Source organism: Eurosta solidaginis, chromosome X (genome assembly GCF_040869045.1).
Source record: "Eurosta solidaginis isolate ZX-2024a chromosome X, ASM4086904v1, whole genome shotgun sequence".
NCBI classification, from domain to species: domain Eukaryota; kingdom Metazoa; phylum Arthropoda; class Insecta; order Diptera; family Tephritidae; genus Eurosta; species Eurosta solidaginis.
The window spans coordinates 141,089,421-141,108,069 of record NC_090324.1 but is presented as its reverse complement, the minus strand read 5'-3'; the positions used below and the strand labels follow the sequence as shown (position 1 = coordinate 141,108,069).

Genomic DNA, 18,649 nt, shown 5'->3' with positions numbered 1-18,649 from the left:
GGCAACCACCCGGACTTGGCATGGCGTAGCCCAGGGTTATTTAAATAAGGGCGGCCGAAGGCCGCCAAATCAGAAAGGTGTTCTGCACATAAAGGAAACAAATACCAGGTGTTCTGCGCAGAATTACTGTTAATTTGACCAAAATTAAGTTTTGGTATACCAGGAACAGGACAGTTGGTATTGCATTGATGGGACTAAGGATATTATATATAATTTTGAATGAAAGCTTAAATTATTTCCCATCTACCAAACTATATTTTCATATATTTAATACAGCAATTAAATTAAAAAAAAATTAAGTTTTTAAAAACTTTGATATGTTTTTTAAAAAATTATATTATTTCAGGAAATTCTTTGCAGTTATATACTTAAAATATACACCAAATGAAAGGTATTGGAAATACCTATCCAACGACGTTGATAATCGGTTCAATACTTTAGAAGTAATTTAGATTTAAAAAAAAGCTTATTATGAACTTTGACCTCTAATAACTTTTGTTGTTGTTGTTTGCCCAACAAAAAAATATATCGTTATGTTTCTTTTATTAATACCTATCGATCTCAATTTTTCGTTTTTTTATATCAGCATTGTCCGTATACTGCACTTGTTCCAAAATTTTTAAAGTTTTTTTCAATTAAATAAAAAAAAAAAAAAATCGGCCCACTCCGGTATTAGTGGGGATGATTGCAGAATTGATTGAAGTTTTTTATGAGAAAAAAAAAATGGTGAAATTCGAAAAATCTCGAAAAACTGAAAAATTACAAAAAAAAAAACTTTAAACATCTTTTGTATTTTTTCCGAAAAGTACATCTAAAAGCAAATTTAAAAAAAAAAAAAGATCTCAAACGGTCAATTTTTGAAAAAGTTATAGCATTTTGAAAACAAAAACGGTGTTTTTTTAAAAATTCATAACTTTTTTGAGTTGGATGAAAAAATTTGAAAAATTCTGAAAAACGTCTTTCGTAAGCTAGAAAAAGAATAAAAACTTTCAGCCAATTCTAAAGGGGTAGGTTCAAAATTGGTCGAAATGGGATGGAATACCCTATATGCATATATCCTCTAAAATTCATATACATCCGTATATTATATGGATATTACTTTTAATAAAATGCGTATGATATGTAAAATTAAAAGTATATATTTTCTCCACACACCATTTTTTGGTACTGTGACGTGGCGAAGCGCTTCCCTCGTTGCTGCTGCAGGTGACGTGGAGAGACAGTTTATATATATATTTCAAGAAGTATGTGAACTGATGCGCCTATACTTAATATGTGCAAATATAAAATAAAGTATTAATTACTTTCTTTGTTTTTTTTTTTATGAAACACTTCTCAATCTTGCCTTTCTTATTTGTATATTTTTTTTATTTTTTGGTTTGTTTATAAATTTTGATTTAATTCTTCCTACTTCACTTCACTTATTTGACCATTATTTAACTTCTAACTATGCATATATATATAAGTATATATTTTGCTTTTCATTATGTTTTCGTTTTACGAATATATATCTATACCTTATATTTCTTCCCTTTTTTTTATTTTTCACTTAACAAATATGATTTCGGGAATCTAACTTGAATTTCGCATTAATAATAATTTTCTATTCAAATCTCCTTATATTATTATTTTTATGCATATTTTTTTTTTTTTTTTCTTATAACTTTAAAACGCGCGTGGCCGTGATACTATGGCAACTAAATAAACTCAGTTTCGCTTAGGACTAGCTATTCTCTAAACAGGTTATGACTTCGCAATTCTCTCTAGGTAACTGCTTTACAAATTCAGGTCTTTCTGGACTCATTTAGTATAAAATATTTGTTTTTTTTTTATGTGCATATGTAGAGTTTTGTTTCGATAAGTAAAATTATATATATATACAACACAAGAATGAACATAAAGGGATAACTGCAGGAACCAACTTCTACACTCACGCCGTGTTTAAACTTTAGCAAATAAGATGAGATATTTTTGAGGGAGCCAGTTACTCTCCAGCTAAGCCTGATACTCCTCCATTTGCCAATATATCCCAATAAGACTCCAGCTTTCAGTTCTCTGTCCACGTTGAAACTCGATCACAGGGCTCCCACACTAGATTACTCGCCTATTGCCTTTTAGAAATAATTATGAGTTTAAGTAACTTAGAACTCGAAAGAAAATCACTTCTACTTTTTTTTTGCGCACTCCGTGCAGCTTCCTCGTGATTCACCAGTTTTCTCCCGGAAGTCGAAAAAAACTCTCTCCTGTTAGTTCAGTTATCTGTCAACCCCGTATCAGCTGTTATCTTTATCTCTCCATTGATAAAAATGGTAAATGGTAATAGATCTAATCAAAAGCTTACAGAGTCCGAAGAAATGTGATATTTAAAAAAAAAAAAACCCTAGTGCGGCTCTTTAATTTTTATATGTCTGAAATTGTGTTTGTCTTTTCGTTTATTATTCTACCGTTGAATGTTATCTGTTTGTCGGTTTGCCTGTAGGTGGAGGACCTTGACTGTTTTAGTAATGTGTGCGGGAAACATTCTTTTTCGATCATGTGATTCGCGAAGTTGGACTCTTGTATGATATTTGGATTCCATGTTTGTTTTTTTTAATGTATTCCAGTTTATGTCATAGTTGTTCAAGTGTTAGTATCTTCCTTTTCATTATTTCTTTTTGGTTCTCCATGATTACTTATTTCGAAGTTTATTTACTAGAATTTTTTATATACGTCTTTGCAACATTGATACATTTTCTTTCAAGTCATTTTAAGCCCACAAACCAACCATCTTTTACCCGGTTGAAAGAATGGCAAGCAACTTTTCGTATTCTGATAATAACGTTACCAGTAAAGTAGGAGGTAACGTCAACGTGCTACCACGCAAAACTGCATGTGTTTGCTAAATATTTGTTTTAATAAAAAAATTGTATCTATGTTAATGTACAAGAATTTCTGACCAATATTTTTACTTTTTAGTACAAAATTTAGTTCACATTTTCATTTTATTCTCAATTGTGCGCAACTTCGTTGCTTGAGAGTATAACAGTAGTGAACTTGTAGCAATTTTCGGTTATATAATACTCCGATAATAAATTTACTGGTAATGTTTGTTTTGCTTAATTGCTCATATCGACGCTGGTGCTTGGAATGAGCATCAATTCATCTGTAATAGATAATTTTTAAAATAACTTTTTTTTATAATCTTGACAAATTGGTCCGGTATAAAGGAGCTAGATAGATACAGACATCCGTCTGTTAAAGTTATCAACATCAACGTCCGTCTCCTCATTTTTAGAAACACGCGGGACTAAATATTTATTTACTATACCGTAATTTTCGACAAAAAAATTTTTAATTTGCAACGCTCTAGCATTCTAATTATGGGTCCTGTTCCTCTCGAAATCTTGATTTGGATCGGAAGGATGCTGTTGTTGTACTTCTTTCATGATTAGTCGGCACGATCATTCATGACTGGAACGTGGTTGTTTAAACGGTAGTATACTGAAATGAAAACTTTTGGACGGGAAAAAATTCCAGTCTTTCTCGTGATAGGGCGATTTACTCGCTTTTCCATCTGGTTCTTTTATAAATTTTTTACCAGTTTTTCATAATATAAATTTTTCGAATACCGAATAATCTTTTTCTCTATCTCCAGTCAGCATTTTTACGAAATTTGTAAAGATCTAGCCTTTTATATCCGAAAAGTACATTTAAAAACAAATTAAAAAAAAAAAGATTCCAAGCGGTCAATTTTTGAAAAAGTCATAGCATTTTGAAAACAAAAACGGTGTTTTTTTTTAAATTTATAACTTTTTTTTGAGTTGGATGAAAAAATTTGAAAAACTTCTGAAAAACGTCTTTCGTAAGCTAGAAAAAGAAGAAAAACTTTCAGCCAATTCTAAAGGGGTCGGGTTCAAAATTGGTCGAAATGGGATGGAATTCCCCATATATATTTAACATCGTTTATTACGCATTAAGCAAAAATACTTGAATTTTCACCCGATATACCGAAATTTGTAACCAATTCTTCCCCGTTTTAGGCAGAGTTTTTGTTTTCAGACGGCGTATACGGCTTCGGTATTCCATTTAAAACATTAATTCTGAAGATGTTACGTATGCGATAAGACCATATGAACTCGACAATATTCGACCACCTCTGTCAGTGTTTTGTGCGACCCAGCAGTTAACAGCAGGTCCCCGACTCAAGTAAAGAGAAGCTCTGGCTTGATTTCTACGGATGCATATATCGCCCCAAGTAATTAATCTTATTAAGTACCAACTAAGGCCACCGTGGTGTGGTGGTAAGGTGCTCCGGTCAACACAACATCGCAAATTTTGAAAAAAGATATTTTCCAATTAGAACAAAATTTTCTAAGCTGGGTCGTCCCTAGGCAGGGATTTGGCAAACACTCCGAGTGTATTTTTGCCATGAAAAGATTCTCAGTGAAAATTCATCTGCCTTGCAGATGCCGTTCGGAGTTGGCGTAATACATGTAAGACCCGTCCCGCCAATTTGTAGGAAAAATTTAAAAGGAGCACAAAGCGAGTTCGAAGAGAAACTCGATCTTAAATCTCTTTTCGGCGGTTATTCCTCCTTGTATTTATTGACTTAATTAAATACTAACTTCACAAGAGAAGAAAAAACTTTTGTTTCATTCCACCAGGTTCAAAGCCATTCCCATTACCCCTCATTTTATATTCTTATCGCAGTTGGTATTATTACTGTTTAGATTACGTTGATGCAGTTGGTTTGACGGGTAACAGTAACTGGTCGCATATGTATGGTCTTACCTAGGGGTAGGTTCGTTTGTTGTGCCAGCGTTTTGCTTACAGTTTTCTACTGCAGTTCTCCTCAGCGGCTCGAATATCAAGTTCGAGGTTTGGTTATAATCTGTAATTGTGTCTGGCGTTATATACTCTTCAACTTTTACTATATTCCCTGCAAGGTTAGCACCGGCGATAAATTTTCTGCACAGGTCTACAAAATAATTGTTTGAGATATTGGGAAAGTATTGGTTACAACCCGGCTATCTTGGCGTAAACGATATCCTGGCAATATAAAATCAACAGAGTCTTCCAGCTTTATTTCAGTTTCAATGTTTAGTGCTTTCAAAATATGTAAATATGTTGTTCAGTATTTGAAACCGTATTTTGACTAAAAAGTGGTGATAGCTTTTGGATACGGTCTTCGAATAAATTTGAAACATTTTGTTTGCAGTCTGATGTTATAAACTCAGCAGAGTATTCTACCTTTATTTTTAGATCAAGTGGAAGTGAACTTATTGTATCCTCTGCTGTTTCAGCTGGGTCTATTTTGCTCAAATTTTTCTTTGTATTTTAATGCAAAATTATATTCTGTGGGGCCTCTTTGAATGGAGCTGCAATAAATGTCTCGAATATTCAACGTATTTAGGTAAGCTCTTCAACTTTTCCATTACTTTGCTTGTTGGGTATATAAATGACGCAACGCGTGTATGTCTGGAAACCAATATCACTTTTGTTTCAGGGAGCGTACTTATAAGTTATTATTGAAATTTCAAATAAAATGATGTATTTGAATTTTTTTTTTGATATGAGGAGTTTTGATAAATTCTGGGATTATTCTCTGAATTTAAATATAATGGGCCCATGGTTAACTTTTTTTTCACCGGCAGAAGTTCTGCCAAATTTATGATGATTAATTTTGATCTTAGCTGAGGTGGGTCTAGAGTGCCTGTGTCTTCGTTTCCTGCGCTTCCTGTCCCCATTGCCATCACGTAGTAGAAACTAGTAATCCCCCAACAGCCTCCCACAATAACGACACCGGGGGTGCTTATTAGATGTCTTGCTCAGGAGAACTTAAGAATAGAGGGGCATTTCATGTCCTGTGCTCCCTTTCCCCGTTGGCACTTCCGGCCGACTCCAAACATCACGAGGCCGAAAGAAATTTATTCGAATTATCTCGGGACTGAGCGACATGAAGACGTGAGCATGTGTTAATAACTTGGTTTGTATTAGTTAACCATGGGCCCATATTTGGTAGGTTAATATGCAACTAGTTACTTGGGGTTACGCGAAGGAAGGTTCCACCTTCCTTCTCTTTATGTTGTGTAGATTTGTGCTTGATGGGGAGGGGTTGATAGGAAATTAGAGTTTGGGAAGGTTGCAGGTAGAGGAGGGATTGCCAGGAGGAGCTCTTGGTCCTCTCGCAATCGATATATTCCGTGGGAAGAAGGATCAGTTTGGCCAATGGGCTTTTCACTTGACCCTTCTCCGTAATAGAGTCAACTACACGTACTCGGTTATCTTCGCCGTGGTGTACCTTAAAAACTCTACCGAGTCTCCATTCGTTGGGAGATAAGTTGTCTTCTTTGATGACAACTAGATCATCCCCCTTAATGTTCTGTTTTGAAAGTTTCCACTTCTCTTGTTTTTGTAGTTCGGAAAGATATTCGGCTTTCCATAGCCAGCAGAAGCTTTGATGGAGTGCTTTGAGCTTCTGTCACCTGTTTATCATGGAGGCAGGGGTTTCGTTCACGTCCGATTCTGTCGGCGCCAGAAGATGACTGCTAGTTAAGAAATGGCCTGGAGTTAGTGGCTCCAGGTTCTTTGGGTCATTCGACCCTGGACTGTTACGACGAGAGGTATGGTACGCCTCAATCCGCCACAAAAGTGTTTGGAGCTCTTGCAAGGTAAATATATGGGGAGATGCGATCTTTTTGAAGGGGCTTTTGAAGCTCTTTACTCTCGCTTCCCACAGGCCGACCATATGTGGAACGGTAGCGGGAACAAAATGTCAGGTTAATGCTGGATGGCTTTACTTGGACACTGTTTTGTCTTGGCTTTCTTTCAGAAGGGCTTTGATCTCTGATCGCAAAGATCTTCAAGCTCCGACAAAGTTTGTACCATTGTCAGAGTAGACGTTTTTCGTACATCCTCTTCTAGCGATAAAGCGTGAAAAAGCTGCAAGAAAGCATGGGGTACTACGATCACTGCTGACTTCTAAGTGGAATGCCTTAGTAGAGAAACAGACAAAAAGCACAAGTAGCCTTTTGACAGTCGCCAACCCATACCGCGGCTGACCGCTTTTGATATGGAAAGGCCCAGCAAAGTCTACCCCGGTTTTGTTAACGCTCGAGTAAAGGTAGTACGTTAGCAGGAAAAGGTACCCATAAGTTGGGACTTAGCCTGTTTTCTGTAAATAATGCATGTTTTGCAATCATGGATGATGGCCCTGATCATGTTCTTGATATTTGGAATACAATATTGGGTTCGGATAAGACGAAGCATGAGCTGATTCTCGCCATGAAGGGAATCGTGATGAATCATCATGACTGTAAGGCGAGACAGCCTGCAATTATAAGGTAAGACGATCAGATGACGCTCGTTGCATGACAAGTCTATAAAAGCACCTAGGCACCCTCCTGAGTTCCCTATTTTTCAATTGGAAGTATTCTTTATCGTACAATTGTTCCTGACTGAATTTTATTAACGCTTGAGTCGTTGCCTTGATCTCATCGGCTGAGATTATGCACGTTATTTCATGGAACGCGGCTTTTGTTCTAGGATGAGTCCTTTTACAAAATCTCCTTACATAGGATAGGACTTTCAAAGTCCTTGGTAAATTTGAAAATAGATCGAGTATATCCATTTGATCTGCTCTTGTCATGACATATGATTGTGCCCTATTTTCCTCAACGGACGTGATGTATTCGCTGTCTTGGCTGGCCAGTGGGAATTGTCTTTTTGCAGCCAAGAAGGTTTATGCCACCACAACGAATTGTTGACTAAATCTGACGCAAGTAGTCCTCTGCTTCCTAAACCCGCTGGATTAGATTCTGAATCCACGTGATGCCAGTCCTTGTTACTGACCATATCGATGATCTTTGTGATTCTGTGTGCGACGAAAGTTGACCAGGAACAGCGCGGATTTTGTATCCATGCCAGCAGGGCCGTAGAGAAAAAATATAATAAAAAATGAATGTTTTCGATAATAAATGTGATATTTTAATTAATTTTAAGCATTTCGCATTGATCGCCTTGTATGCTGATATATATTGCATCAATATATGGCGAAAAAAAGTTTAATATTCAAAAATTCATTTTTCGAAAACAACGAGCTTTGGCTAATGGATATTTACCCAAGTTGAAATATAAACTGCTCACTCGATATAGAAAAAGTTTAAACAAAAAACAAACAATAACCGTTTTTTTCTGAAATTTTAATTTTTGAAAAAAAAGTCATAAATTTTTAGTAAATACTAAAAAAATAATTTTTTTTAACTATATGCAATTGTTTATAAACTTATATAAAATTAAAAGTAAGAAAGAACATTTCAAAGAAAAAATAATGAGAATCGGTTAATTTTTGACAAAGTTATTAGCCGTGTTTTTTAACACGCGTATATCCGTTTACGCTTAAACTTTATATTGACTGCTAAGAGACAAACTATAAATACACCTCTGAAATTGCTGCGCATAAATTTTGTCCTACTAAATTTCAATACGCATTATACTCAGATGTAACTGAAATATGTGTCTTTGTTTCACCCTGTACACTAATTCTATTTATTATATGTGTGTCCACAATTCATCGCAACTGATTCAGCTATATGTTATACCCTATGGCCATCAGAGCGTTGCGTCTCCGCTTTTCGGTACACCCTGTTGCTGTAGCTAGTTGTTTTACCACAGCCGCTAGATGGGTCTCCTAAGCATTATCTAAGCGAAGATAGGCGTTTTTTAACACGCGCAAACGAAACGTATACGCGCGTGTTAAAAAACACGGCTATTGTCAATAAATGTTTAATATTCAAAAATTCATATCTCGAAAACAGCAAGTTTCGGCTAATAGGCATTTAGCCAAGTTGAAATATGAACTGTTCACTCAATATAGAAAAAGTTTAAGCAAAAAGATAACGCTTTTTGGGAAATTAATTTTTGAAAAAAGTCATAAATTTTTACTAAATACTAAACAACAATTTTTTTATACTATATGCTATTGTTTATAAAGTTATATAAAAGTAAATATAATAACGAATATTTCAAAGAAAAAATCATGAGAATCGGTTAATTTTTGACAAAGCTATTGACAGTTGAAACAACTAAAGGTGTCTAAGTTCGGGTGTAACCGAACACTATATACTCACCGTGACCTTCAATTGTACAATTCATTTCAGATAAATTACTTTTCTATATAACACGTGGCACAGCCCGTTTAAAAAAATGACTCCCCATTTCCTCTTGCAATAAAACTTTATTGATCCAAAACTATTTTTTGCGAAGTTATAGCTCATTATTTAAGTCTACGACCCTTTTAAATTTGTTTTATATCTAAGTTGCCGTGGTCTTTAATCGATCCCGTCCATTTTTAATAGAAATATTTTCTGCTATAAGGAAAATATGTGTACACAATTTCATTTCGATATGTTAATTTTTCTTTGAGTTATGGCTCCCGAAACATAGAAAATTGCTTAGTCATAAAAGGGGCGGTGCCACACCCATTTTCAAAAATTTTAGTGTTTTCCAATTTAATGTTATAATTCAATTTCGAAAGAAAAATTCTATTGATACAAAGCTCTTTTTCGTTAAAATGTAGCTTATTATTTTCGTCTACGACCCTTTTAAAAATCTTTTATATACAAGTGGGCGTGTTCTTTAACCGATCTCGTCCATTTTTTCAAGAAATATTTCTTGCTATAGGGAAAATTTTTGTACCAAATCTTATTACGATCCGTTAATTTTTCTTCCCGTTATGGCTCCCGAAACATAGAAAATTGCTTAGTCATAAAAGGGGCGGTGCCACACCCATTTTCAAAAATTTTAGTGTTTTCCAAATTATTGTTATAATTCAATTTAGAAAGTAAAATTCTATTGATACATAGCTCTTTTTCGCTAATATATATAGCTTATTATTTTCGTCTACGACCCTTTAAAAATCTTTTATATAAAAGTGGGCGTGGTCCTTAACCGATTTCGTTAATTTTTCTTCAAAGCATTCCTTATAGTAAAGGCAACCTCTATGCCGTTCCTACAATAGGTTTAACGATTTTTGATTTATGATTAATAATATTTGTAAAATTGATTTTATCACAAGTGAGCGGTGCCACGCCCATTTTAAATTTTTTTTTTTCAAATTTTTATCAAGAGTTTCAATATCAATCCACACGTCAAATTTCAACATTCTATGCGTATTATTTGCTAATAAATAAGCGTGGATATCATCCAATTTCGCTCATTTTCAATACCAATCTATTCTGGGCCCAGATAAGCTCATGTACCTAATTTGGTGAAGATATCTCAATATTTACTCAAGTTATCGTGTTGATGGACAGATGGACGGACGGACGGACGGAGGGACACGGCTCAATCAAATTTTTGTGCGATACTGATGATCTTGATATAATGAAGTCTATATCTATCTCGATTCCTTTATACCTGTACAACCAACCGTTACCCAATCAAAGTTAATATACTCTGTGTGCAAAGTGAGTATAAAATAAGTATAAAAATAGGTGAATAAAATACCGATTGCATTTTATGGAATTCAATTGCCGATAAATCCGAAAAAAAAATTTTTTTGAGGCAAAAAAAAAAACATTTGTTTCATTATTTTGACCAAAGAACAACATATTAACATTTCATCGAAATCAAAAATCATGTCCTGCGCGGACCAGGTGTCTTGAAATGGAATGAGCCTAATGATGATTATACATTTTAGTTATTCAATATAGAAGGTTCCGATATCAAAGAGTGGCTTTTCTTGCTTTTTTCACTGCAAAATTTTTTATTATAATATCACAATTTAACTGTCTTTCCAGAACGGATTCAACACAAAGCGTGGCAAGTCCTAAAATTCGCTCTTTAAGTGAACACGATCTATGAAAAATTTTGATTCTTGCAAGGACGCTGAAGGAACGTTCTGCACTAGCTACAGTGACATGTATAGTGCAAAAGATACGTGAAGCAACACAAATGTTGGCGAAAATTGTATACAGATTTTGAACAAGGTAAGACGATCAGATGACGCTCGTTGTATGACAAGTCTATAAAAGTCCTTAGGCGCCCTCCTGAGTTCCCTATTTTAGATTCTGAGTCCACGTGATGCCAGTCTTGTTACTGACCATATCGATGATCTTTGTGTTTCTGTGTGCGACGAAAGTTGACCAGGAACAGTGCGGATTTTGTATCCATGCCAGCAGGGCCGTAGAGAAAAAATATAATAAAAAATGAATGTTTTCAATAATAAATGTGATATTTTATTTAATTTTAAGCATTTGGCATTGATCGTCTTGTATGCTGATATGTATTGCATCAATATATGGCGAAAAAAAGTTTAATATTCAAAAATTCATATTTCGAAAACAACGAGCTTTGGCTAATGGATATTTACCCAAGTTGAAATATAAACTGCTCACTCGATATAGAAAAAGTTTAAAGAAAAAACAATAACCGTTTTTTTCTGAAATATTAATTTTTGAAAAAAAAGTCATAAATTTTTACTTAATACTAAAAAAATAATTTTTTTTAACTATATGCAATTGTTTATAAACTCATATAAAATTAAAAGTAATAACGATTATTTCAAAGAAAAAATCATGAGAATCGGTTAATTTTTGACAAAGTTATTGTATGCTGTAATGCATTGCATCAATAAATGAGGGAAAAAATTTTTAATATTCAAAAATTCATATCTCGAAAACAGCAAGTTTCGGCTAATAGGCATTTAACCAAGTTGAAATATGAACTGTTCAATCAATAGAGAAAAAGTTTAAGCAAAAAAAGATAAAGTTTTTTGAGAAATTAATTTTTGAAAAAGTCATAAATTTTTACTAAATACTAAACAACAATTTTTTTAAACTATATGCTATTGTTTATAAAGTTATATAAAAGTAAATATAATATCGAACATTTCAAAGAAAAAATTATGAGAATCGGTTAATTTTTAACAAAGTTATTGACAGTTGAAACAACTAAAGGTGTCTAAGTTCGGGTGTAACCGAACACTATATACTCATCGTGACCTTCAATTGTACATTTCATTTCAGATAAATTACTTTTCTACATAACACGTGGCACAGCCCGTTTAAAAAAAATGTCTCCCCATTTCCTCTTGCAATAAAACTTGATAAGTGAAATATCATTGATCCAAAACTATTTTTTGCCAAGGTTTAGCTCATTATTCAAGTATACGACCCTTTTAAACTTGTTTTATATCTAAGTTGCCGTGGTCTTTAATCGATCTTGTCCATTTTTAATAGAAATATTTTCTGCTATAAGGAAAATATGTGTACACAATTTCAATTCGATATGTTAATTTTTCTTTAAGTTATGGCTCCGAAACATAGAAAATTGCTTAGTCATAAAAGGGGCGGTGCCACACCCATTTTCAAAAATTTTAGTGTTTTCCAATTTAATGTTATAATTCAATTTAGAAAGAAAAATTTTATTGATACAAAGTTTTTTTTCGCTAAGATATAACTTATTATTTTCGTCTACGACCTTTTTAAAAACCTTTTATATAAAAGTGGGCGTGTTCTTTAACCGATCTCGTCCATTTTTTCAAGAAATATTTCTTGCTATAGGGAAAATTTTTGTACCAAATCTTATTACGATCCGTTAATTTTTCTTCGAGTTATGGCTCCCGAAACATAGAAAATTGCTTAGTCATAAAAGGGGCGGTGCCACACCCATTTTCAAAAGTTTTAGTGTCCAAATTATTGTTATAATTCAATTTAGAAAGTAAAATTCCATTGATACATAGCTCTTTTTCGCTAAGATATAGCTTATTATTTTCGTCTACGACCCTTTTAAAAATCTTTTATATAAAAGTGGGCGTGGTCCTTAACCGATTTCGTTAATTTTTCTTCAAAGCATTCCTTATAGTAAAGGCAACCTCTCTGCCGTTCTTACGATAGGTTTAACGTTTTTGATTTATGATTAATAATATTTGTAAAATTGATTTTATCACAAGTGAGCGGTGCCACGCCCATTTTAAAATTTTTTTTTCAAATTTTTATCAAGAGTTTCAATATCAGTCCACACGTAAAATTTCAACATTCTATGCGTATTATTTACTAAATAATCAGGTTTTTGTGTTTTCCAAAATGTTATGTATATAAAAAGTGGGCGTGGTTATCATCCGATTTCGCTCATTTTCAATACCAATCTATTCTGGGCCCAGATAAGCTCGTGTACCTAATATGGTGAAGATATCTCAATATTTACTCAAGTTATCGTGTTGATGGCAGACGGACGGACGGACGGACGGACGGACTTTTTTTTCGATACTGATGATTTTGATATATGGCAGTCTATATCTATCTCGATTCCTTTATAATAGTACAACGAACCGTTACCCAATCAAAGTTAATATACTCTGTGTGCAAAGCACTCTGATTATAAAAGGTGAATAAAATACCGATTGCATTTTATGGAATTCAATTGCCGATAAATCCGAAAAAAAAATTTTTTTGAGGCAAAAAAAACACATGTGTTTCATTATTTTGACCAAAGAACAACATATTAAAATTTCATCGAAATCAAAAATCATGTCCTGCGCGGACCGGGTGTCTTGGAATGGCATGAGCCTAATGATGATTATACATTTTAGTTATTCAATATAGAAGGTTCGGATATAAAAGAGTGGCTTTTCTTGCTTTTTTCGCTGCAAATTTTTTATTATAACATCAAAATTTAACTGTCTTTCCTAAACGGATTCAACACAAAGCGTGGCAAGTCCTAAAATTCGCTTTTTAATTGAACACGATCTATGAAAAATTTTGATTCTTGAAAGACAGCTGAAGGAACGTTCTGTACTAGCTACAGTGACATGTATACTGCAAAAGATACGTAAAGCAACACAAATGTTGGGGAAAATTGTATACAGATTTTGAACATAGATGGCATTTAGCAATTCCAATGGTGACAGACTTTTATCGAAATTTGCTTCGTAAACGTGTTTCAAGTGAATTATTTTGCATTCTAAGCTTGTCCGATGTCCGATTTGTATTTTTCGACAAACTTTGCTGCGCTGGCGCGAACCGTAGTTTCATCCTTGTCTTCAAATTGCCACAAAAATGAAAACGTCTCGTTCAAATTTTTCATAGCTGCAAATCGTTCAGTAATGCCAGTGATTCCAGAATCAAAGATAACCAGGAATGTATTGTTTTTAAAATCAGACCATCCGTAATCATCTCATTTAAATTATCTTCAGAAGGTCTTTTAGGGTTTCTTTTCGAATGTCCGGAATCTTTGACGAGATGTTCAAATGAATAGAAACTGTTTTGCATTCGTTTAAAATTGTTTCCCATTGGTTCCTTATCAACTTAAATCAGCTAATAAGGGATCTAGATGTCGGACCTCACTATCTATGATGGCGTCTCTAGCTTGGAGGATCACGTTTCTTTCATTAATGGTAGTCAGTATTTTGAACCAAATTGAGGACAGCAACATACATTCGAACTTGTTGATGTACTTGAGAATACCGGTAACATCTCCGTATGGTTGCGCAGTCAAATTTGGCTTTTGTCTGAAAGACTGTGAAGAGAGCTCGGTACATTTTTTTTTTAGGATGTCCCATCGTTGTGGACTGCTGCTAAAAATAGTAAAACAATTTTATACAACTCCGTAGAAAGTAATAGCAGCCATACAACCTTCTGCAGCATCAAAACCACATAAATTGAGACTGTGGGTTGCACAAGGCGAGTAATCAGCATTTGAGTTTTTGTCGAGAATGTGACGTAGTGCTCCTTTGTAAGCTCCTTTCATATTGGCGCCGTTATCGTACCCTTGTGCACGACAATCTTTTAATGGGATTTATTGTCACCCTAGAGTATGGCAAATTAGATCAGCGATTTTCTGATCGGTTTTTTGGTTACAATTCACGAAAGCCAAAAACCGTTCTTGAATTGTTAGCGCAAAATTAACGTAGTCAACGTGACTAGCGTCAGGCATAGTATCAACCATAATAGCAAAATACTTGGCTTTCTTGCCTTGATCTAATATAGTTTCCCTCACGTGCTTTGCACAAATTTCTATAAACCCGTTCTGAGTTTCTGGGGAATGATAGTGAACTTGTAAACGTTTGTGCTGTCGTTGTAAAATCCTAACTTTCTCCAAATGATCTCTAAGTATCGGATCATAATGGCTTATGAGATCTTAGATGCCCAAAAATTTCCATTGTTTCGTTCACCAAGATACTTCCGCCTTTGAAAACTAGACCTCTTTCACCCAAAAATAAAATAGTGTCCAAAATTCTATATACAATTTCTTTCCACTTTTAAGTTTCAGTGATTAGCTGTTCATTGATAAGTGTATCAATTGTAGCATCCTTTTGAATTAGATTTTGTAAAGATCGCCATTGAATATAACATTTAGGGCCTCATTCTCTATTGCGAAACGAATGTTCGTTTCGCCTCGGAGGCGAATCGTTCGCCCGTTTGCATTATGTATAACGATATCGACCCAAGACGAAAACAGCTGACTCTTACGTGACGAAGACGTAAAAAATGAACATTCTCTATAACGATAAGTCAATAAAATAAAGAATTAAAATGTCAAATTCAAACGAAAATAAATTAGTTATCGTTCGTTAAATTAGAAATGGACATAGCAGCTAAAAAGGGGTAATTTTAATAAAACTAACTTATTTAGAGCAAATTTTAATCTATGTTTTTGTTTTTAGTAACAAGAAAACTAGCAGCGTGCAGTTTGGAGTGCTAGTAAGTGAATTGGAAGTAAATTTGGACCTGGAAAGAGGTGCTCCTCAATTCGTGGAAGACAAATCGGAATGCGATTTTAAATGGAATGAGGTAGCCAACAAAATTAATGCTCTTGGCCCTCCAATAAGAAACGTGGTTGAGTGGAAAAAGGTAAGTGCGATATTTAAATTTATTTGTTACTACTAGCAACTTATCTGTAATCGTTCTTGTTGTAGATCTGGGCTGACCTCAAGAGTAGGACAAAATGCAAGCTTGCCGATAATGCGCGAAACCTCAATGGTACAGGTGGTGGGCCATTTTGCCACACACCACTCACGGAAACAGAAAGGACTATTGACAGGATCTTTTCCATGTCAAAGGCAGCTGCACCGGCAGGACAATTATTTGGAGTATCTTACTCGCAAGAGGCAGGAATGGAAGCAGCAACAATAAAAAACAACAGCAATAACAGCACCAGTCAGTGCAACAATCGCAGCAACAACAGCACCAATCACAGCAACAATAGACATCTGCACAATCACATGTTCAGACACACCTACAAATCCGACATCACCCTCTGCACAGAACCTACCATCACATAACATAGATCTTAACAATGTAACAACATCAACAACCGTTCACGGGGAACAAAAAGATTGTTCGAAGAAAGCATAGCGAATTATGCAAAGGAGCAAGCAGAAGCTGCAAAAATGCAAGCTGAGGAGGTGAAGAAAATTGCGGAAGTTGTAAGCGCCCAAGCGGATGCAATGAAGTCTATTACCGCAAGTTTGGAAAGCTTGGTTAAAATATTGCAAAATAAATAAAGCTTCCAAATAACACCCGTCTTTATTACTATTAGAGTTTACCCAGTATGTATACCACCTACAACAATAATAATCTTTCCTTTTTCTCAAATTAGGAATTAGCAGGATTATGGCCCATATTTAAAAAGTTTTAATAGACAAATGGAAGAGGATAATGAAATAAGGAGGAGACAGAGTGGGAAGAGTAAGAGGAAGAAAGCAGGAAGATGAAGAGCAGGAGTAGGAAGAGGAGCAGAATGTGGGGAAAGAGGAGAAAGAATAGGAAGCAGAAAAAGAGGAGAAAGAAGAGGAGGACGACGAGAGAGACGAGAAAGTCGATGGGAAGAAAAGAAAGGGTGGGAAGAGGTGTAATAGGAAGAGCAAGAAAAAGAAAAGGAGAAGAAAACGCGGGAGCTAAAGAGGAGTAGAAAGAGTAGGAAGAGGAAGAGAAGAATAAGAGGAAAGGGAAGAGTGGGAAGAGGAGTAGAAAAAGAGGAGGAAGAATATGAAGGGGAAGAGAAGGACGAAGAGGGGAAGGAAGAAGAGTAGGACGAGCACGAGGAGGAAAAAAGGTAAGCGAAGGAAGGATAATTTTTCAAGTATATACCAACCAGTCTCCAAACCTGTTTACTTAGAAAAATCCGCGAATAATGTGTGAATATATAAAACTTTATTTATTGCAAATTTTCTGCGATTTGTAGCCGAATATTTGTAGCAAGTGATTGCATCTCTTCAACAACTGCGTTGTTGCTGTTATCATCCTCAATTAACGGTGGAAAAGGTAACTGATGCTTAAAAAAAATACAGGTATTATGAAGTGCGCAACATACATTAACGATTTGCTTTGCCTTTTCGGTAGCGTAATGCAGTCCGCGTGAGCCTGTTATACTCCGAAATCTGTTCTTCAACACTCCGATGCAGCGTTCAATAATATTTCTACCCTTTTTATGTCTTTCATTATATCGAATCTGCAATGCGCCACTGGGAGTCCGGAAAGGTGTCATTAAATATAGTTGTAGTGGATAGCCGGAATCGCCTGTTCAGAAATAAAACTCAATAAAGTATTTAACACTAATATTATTTATTTTAAGTCCACCGAGAAGCCAGGAGTTAGTTCTTCCACTGTTGTAAGCACATCTAAGCTGCTCTTCGACTACGCTATGTTTCCAAATAAAAGAATCATGGTTGGCTCCGGGATTCCTTGCATCCACGTACGTAATCACTATGTTGTGATCACAAACCTGTGAAGTAAAAAATAACTGAAGAAATATGAGGAAATAAAACAGGAGGGAGAGGAAAAGGAGACAGAAGGAGCTAGGTTTACAAACATAGTAAGAGGAAAACTACAGAAAGAGTGGAATAGAATAAAACAATAAATTCACTGATGTTTACCACCATGATATTTAAACTGTAATATCCTTTTCGGTTATGGTATAAATGCCTAATATTATCGCCAGGTGACTTTATCCTCACATCGGTTCCATCGACACATCCTATGACCCCCGGGATACCACATAAGTTGAAAAAATGTTCCTTCATGCTATTCTCCTCATCCTCAGTTTTTTGGAAAACTATCCATTTCTTACAAAAATGGGCTTCAAACACTTTGAAACATTCCCCGATGACTCTTGCTACTGTCGGTTGGCTCATAGCCGAAACATGTTCATTTCCTACTGACTTTTGGTAACTTCCAGTGGCTAGAAATCTTAGAAATGTTGATAGTTTCAGCTGCACTGGCAATTGAGTGTTACGGAACGAGGTTTGCATATGCATTTTCATTTGGTCATATATATGTCTAAACACTTCCTTGCTCACCCGAAAATTTGCAACAAATCTGTGGTAAGATGCTGTTAGTATTCATACCAACTTGTAAATATACACTTACTCAGACTCCGGTAGATCCAATACATTTAAGTTATCACGCAAATTTCTGCGTTCTACCCGTAGCTGAGCTTCACGATACCGTTCGGTTATGATGTATACGGCAGCTGCATACATTTTGCTCTCAAACGGCGTTGGCGCAAAATTTCCCAAAAACCAATAATAATTTATAATAATTTTTCTTTTTTTTTTATTTTGAAATGTAAACAAACCCAAAGTAAACAAATCAATTTTGTTTCCAGATTTATTTAATTGAGTAAAAAAACATGAAAAACTTTAAAAACTTAAGTGATTTTAATAAGTTTC

General features: G+C 34.8%; 1 protein-coding gene across 9 annotated transcripts in view; it reads left to right on the top strand.

Annotated features, from left to right (window-relative positions):
- LOC137235484 (calcium-dependent secretion activator-like) overlaps positions 1–18,649 on the top strand; it is a 2,443,847-nt gene that overhangs the window by 156,205 nt on the left and 2,268,993 nt on the right. For 8 of the 9 annotated variants that reach the window (XM_067758485.1, XM_067758483.1, XM_067758487.1 and 5 more), the window contains one exon: positions 10,779–10,967. The gene's annotated coding sequence lies outside the window, so the exon portion shown is untranslated. Of the gene's footprint in view, positions 1–10,778; positions 10,968–13,718; positions 13,857–18,649 lie in introns of those variants that run through there. The other variant, XM_067758491.1, reaches the window with a different exon arrangement.